Below are 6,309 nucleotides of genomic sequence, written 5' to 3' on the forward strand. Positions count from 1 at the left end.
GCCCCTTGTATTTGTAATAGGGGTGTGACCATTGATCCGGTATGAATTACGTATAGCTGCGCCGGACTCGTCTAACCGTGTCCGAGGTCTTGACGACCTGTTAAATGCTTTAGTTGGTCAGGCCGTTTTTAATGTGCGGCTACCAAGGCAGCCGCACTCTCTTCGGCACGCAAAGATCGCTTAATACTTCCGTTCACTGTAATGATGCCACGTGGGCCGGGCATCTTGAGTGTGAGGGAAGTGTAGTGCGGTATTGCATTAAAGCGAACGAAAGCTTCGCGTCCGAGTAGTGCTTGATAGCCACTTTGGAACGGAGCGATGTGGAAGGTTAAATGTTCGCTACGGAAGTTATCGGGGAAGCCGAATATGACCTTTAGTAGCAGGGAGCCCATGCAATGAGCCCCTGGGCCTGGTGTTACTCCTTTAAAGGTAGTATTGCTTTGGCAAATTTTTGTTGGGTCTATCCCCATTTCGCGGATTGTATCCTGGTATATCAGGTTTAGACTGCTGCCACCGTCCATCAGGACTCGTGTGAAGTGGTATCCGTCAATTATTGGGTCTAATACCAGGGCAGCCCATCTTGCACACCGGATACTTGCTGAGTAATCTCGATGGTCGAAATTGATCGGTTGAGACGACTAGTGGCAGGACTCGGCGGTGATAGTCCCTTGGGCATATTTTTCTGGGAGTGCCGTTTTGTTTCTTCCCTTGATCACGTATAACACGTTTACTGTTTGACTTCTGGTGGAAATTTCTTTTGTTCCCCAGTGTCTTGCTTGAGAGGCTCATCCTCGTCTTCGCTTGGTGTATCCTCCCCCTTGTGTACGTCATATGATGAGGTGGTCATCCAGCGCTCTGTGGGCGGTGGTTCCTCTTCGCCTCCCGCATCGTCGTCCATACCATCGATGTCTTCGGAGTCGAAGTCAAGCATGTCGGCTGAGTCATCGATAGTGGCTATTAAGTGGGTGGTGGGTGGGCGTCGAATTTCTTCATCGTCCACATCCCAATCTTGTTGGCCATAATCCGGCCAGGGCTCTCCGGACAAAGAGAGAGACCTTAGTGAATTCAGAATGTCGCTGAAGGGCGAGTGCTGAAAGATATCCGCGGCGGTGAATTCCATGATCGGCGCCCAATCGGATTCGATTGGCAGGGGCGCGGATGGTTCGGAGTCCGGAAAAGAGTCCAGCACCTTGGAGTCATGGGCTGCGCAGAGGGTTAGGCTGGTGTTCGGCTCGATCGTCGTTGAGACTGCAGCCCCTAAGGCGGTGTCTAACCACCCATCCTCGACTGGCGCAGTTGGCTCCGAGCTAAGGGTCGGAGCTGTTGCGGGCGCAGCCTCTGGGGTACTGTTCGGCGGCAGAGCTAGGTCATACCCGTCGCGACAGTGCGGCGCGCCCGGCTATGGCTCGAATCCATCGAAGATCAAGTCTCCGCGGATGTCGGCCGTGTAGTTCAAACTTCCAAATCTGGCCTGGTGGCCAGGGGCGTAGCTTTCAATCTGCTCCAGATGGCCAAGCGAATTAGCCCGCAGTGCAAAGCCGCCGAATACGAAGATCTGTCCGGGGAGAAAAGTCTCACCCTGGACCGCATCGCTGTCGATGATAGTAGGAGCCATCAAGCCTAACGGTGACGACACAGAGGAACTCTCAATGAAAGCACCAATGTCGGTGTCAAAACCGGCAGATCTCGGGTAGGGGGTCTCGAACTGTGCGTCTAGGCCGGATGGTAACCGGAGGCAGGGGACACGATGTTTTACCCAGGTTCGGGCCCTCTTGACGGAGGTAAAACCCTACGTCCTGCTTGATTAATATTGATGATATGGGTAGTACAAGAGTAGATCTACCATGAGATCAGAGAGGCTAAACCCTAGAAGCTAGCCTATGGTATGATTGTATGTTATGGTTGTTGTCCTACGGACTAAAACCCTTCGGTTTATATAGACACCGGAGAGGGTTAGGGTTACACAAGGTCGGTTACAAAGGAGGAGATATCCATATCCGTATTGCCTAGCTTGCCTTCCACGCCAAGTAGAGTCCCACCCGGACACGAGACAAAGTCTTCAATCTTGTATCTTCATAGTCTAACAGTCCGGCCAATGGAGATAGTCCGGCTGTCCGGAGACCCCCTAATCCAGGACTCCCTCAGGCATCTTTCTCCAATTTTATTTTGTGCCGGCATAGAATGGGACTAATGCCCGTAATATCATCAAGAGTATATCCAATAGCAGCACGGTGCTTCTTCAAAGTTTTCAATAATTTCTCTTCTTCCTGCTCTGAAAGGTTAGCACTAATAATAATAGGATATATCTACTTTTCATCAAGATAAGCATATTTAAGAGTATCAGGTAATGGTGTAAGCTCAAACACAGGATCACCCTTGGGTGGAGGAGGATCCCCTATAATTTCAACAGGCAAGTTGTGTTTCAAAATAGGTCCCTGTTTAAAGAATACTTCATCTATTTCCCTTCTTTCATTCATAAACATATCATTTTCATGGTCTAGCAAATATTGTTCTAAAGGATCATTAGAAGGCACGACAATAGAAGCAAGACCAATAATTTCATCTTTACTAAGCAATTCTTTATCATGGGGTTTCCTATGAAATTTAGCAAAATTAAAATCATGAGACATATCCCCTAAACCAACAGTAACAATATCCTTTTCGCAGTCTATCTTAGCATTAACAGTATTCAAGAAGGGTCTACCAAATATAATGGGGCAAAAGTCATCTTGTGGGGAAGCAAGAACAAGAAAATCAGTAGGATATTTAATTTTCCCACACAAGACTTTAACATCTCTAGCAATCCCAACTAGTGAAATAGTATCTCTATTGGCAAGCTTAATAGTAACATCAATATCTTCTATCTCAGCAGGTGCAATATCATGCATAATTTCTTTATATAAAGTATAAGGTATTGCACTGACACTAGCACCCATATCACATAAGCCATGATAAAAGTGATCTCCTATTTTAACAGAAACAACAGGCACACCAACAATAGGTCTATGTTTATTTTTAGTATCGGGTCTAGCAATTCTAGCAGCTTCATCACAGAAGTAAATAGCATGCCCATCAATATTATCGACCAAGAGATCCTTAACCATAGCAATACTAGGTTCAACTTTAATTTTCTTAGAGGATGTAGGTGTTCTAGCATTACTCTTACGAACCACAGTTGAAGCTTTAGCATGATCCTTTATTCTAACAGGGAAAGGTGGTTTCTCAATATAAGCGGTAGGAACAATAGGGTCAACATTATAAGTGATAGTCTTTTCTTCAACTTTAATATGTTTGACTACTTTTACTTCAATGGGAGGATGATATTTAAACCACTTCTCCTTAGGGAGATCAACATGAGTAGCAAACTATTCACAGAAAGAAGCTACTATCTCAGAGTCAAGTCCATATTTAGTGCTAAATTCACGAAAAGCATCGGTATCCATAAAAGATTTAACACAATCAAACTTAGGTGTTATACCTGACTCCTTACCTTTGTCAAGTTCCCAATCTTCAGAGTTGCATTTAATTCTTTCCAATAAATCCCATCTGAATTCAATAGTCTTCATCATGAAAGAACCAGTACAAGAAGTATCGAGCATGGAGCGATTATTGAGAGAAAGCCGAGCATAAATTTTTTGAATAATAATTTCTCTTGAGAGCTCATGATTGGGGCATGAATATAACATTGACTTAAGCCCCCCCCCCCAAGCTTGAGAGATACTTTCTCCTTCACGAGGACAAAAATTATATATATAATTACGATCACGATGAACCAGATGCATAGGATAAAACTTCTGATGAAATTCCAATTTCAATCGGTTGTAGTTCCACGATCCAATATCATCACATAGCCTAAACCATGTCAATGCCTTTCCCTTTAAAGACAAAGGGAAGACCTTCTTCTTGATAACATCCTCGGGCATACCTGCAAGCTTAAATAATCCACAAACTTCATCCACATAGATTAGGTGCATATCAGGATGTAACGTTCCATCTCCTGTAAAAGGATTAGCTAGCAGTTTCTCTAGCATACCCGAAGGGATTTCAAAGTAAACATTGTCAGTAGGTTCAGTGGGTTGAGGAGAAACTCTTTGCTCTACTGGTCGAGGTGAAGATACCCCAAACAAGCCCCTCAAAGGATTATTTTCCATAGTAACAAGTGACAGTAAATTTCAGCACACTATATAAATTTTTCCTTACCAAATTCCACCTACCAAAGGCGCTTCACTCCCCGGCAACGGCGCCAAAAAAGAGTCTTGATGACCCACAAGTATAGGGGATCTATCGTAGTCCTTTCGATAAGTAAGAGTGTCGAACCCAACGAGGAGCAGAAGGAAATGACAAGCAGTTTTCAGTAAGGTATTCTCTGCAAGCACTGAAATTATCGGTAATAGATAGTTTTGTGATAACGTAATTCGTAACGGGTAACAAGTAACAAAAGTAAACAAGGTGCAGTAAGGTGGCCCAATCTTTTTTGTAGCAAAGGACAAGCCTGGACAAACTCTTATATAAAGGAAAGCGCTCTCGAGGACACATGGGAATTATCGTCAAGCTAGTTTTCATCATGCTCATATGATTCACGTTCGTTACTTTAATAATTTGATATGTGGGTGGACCGGTGCTTGGGTACTGCCCTTCCTTGGACAAGCATCCCACTTATTATTAACCACCCTCGCAAGCATCCGCAACTATGAAAGAAGAATTAAGGTAAACCTAACCATAGGATGAAACATATGGATCCAAATCAACCCTTACGAAGGAACACATAAACTAGGGTTTAAGGTTCTGTTACTCTAGAAACCCATCATCTACTTATTACTTCCCAATGCCTTCCCCTAGGCCCAAACAATGGTGAAGTTTCATGTAGTCGACGTTCACATAACACCACTAGAGGAAAGACAACATACATCTCATCAAAATATCGAACGAATACCAAATTCACATGACTACTTATAACAAGACTTCTCCCATGTCCTCAGGAACAAACGTAACTACTCACAAATCATATTCATGTTCATAATCAGAGAGATATTAATGTGCATAAAGGATCTGAACATATAATCTTCCACCGAATAAACCAACTAGCATCAACTACAAGGAGTAATCAACACTACTAGCAACCCACAGGTACCAATCTGAGGTTTTGAGACAAAGATTGGATACAAGAGATGAACTAGGGTTTGAGAGGAGATGGTGCTGGTGAAGATGTTGATGGAGATTGATCCCCTCCTGATGAGAGGATCGATGGTGATGACGATAGTGATGATTTCCCCCTCCGGAGGGATGTTTCCCCGGCAGAACAGCTCCGCCGGAGCCCTAGATTGGTTCCGCCTCGAGACGGCAGCGCTTCATCCCGAAAGCTTCCTTCTGATTTTTTCCAGGGCAAAAGATACCTTATACCAGAAGATGGGCATCGGGGGGCTTCCAGGTGGCCCACGAGGCAGGGGGCGCGCCCAGGGGGTAGGGCGCGCCCTCCACCCTCGTGGATAGTGGGTGGCCCCCCTCTGCTGCTTTCTTTGCCCAATATTTTTAATATATTCTAAAACTGACTTTCGTGGAGTTTCAGGACTTCTGGAGTTGTGCAGAATAGGTCTCTAATATTTGCTCCTTTTCCAGCCCAGAATTCCAGCTCCTGGCATTCTCCCTCTTCATGTAAACCTTGTAAAATAAGAGAGAAAAGGCATAAGTATTGTGACATAATGTGTAATAACAGCCCATAATGCAATAAATATTGATATGAAAGCATGATGCAAAATGGACGTATCAAGGCCTGCCACGATTTTTTTTACAAAGTTCGGTCGGAGATAAGTTTGATGATAAAGTACATTGTTACATATAATCAAACGCCTATTCTTTATCTATGCCATGTATAAGACTGTCTAAACTACAGTCTTCTTGCAAAAACTTTGCGGCTATCATTACTTGGTCATACACCAAGCTTACAGGAATTTCTTTTCCGTCTGGTCTGGTCCCCGAGGACCAACTCGGGCCATATGATTCGGATTAAGCCTGGTATAGCGCGTTTTCACCATGGCCCAGGCCTCTCGTGCACCTTCTCGGCATGCTGACACCTTCCATAGTTCAAAGAGACCAGAGCTCCTTTGAATAAGTTCGCTAGATCCTCCATAATTTTTGGAGGATGGCCATAAGGCTTTAGCCATGTTATTCATGGCTTTCCGAACTTGCTCATGCACTTTGGAGAATTTTCGTAGCATGTCGCCTTGAAATCAGGATACTTCTCCTTCGGGCCGCCCAGTTAGCAAACCTGCAGGAACAACATTGTAAAGCTCTAAATCATTGGATAATATG

This window comes from Triticum urartu, chromosome 5A, assembly GCF_056163025.1.
Source record: "Triticum urartu cultivar PI428250 chromosome 5A, HENAU_Tu73, whole genome shotgun sequence".
NCBI lineage: Eukaryota > Viridiplantae > Streptophyta > Magnoliopsida > Poales > Poaceae > Triticum > Triticum urartu.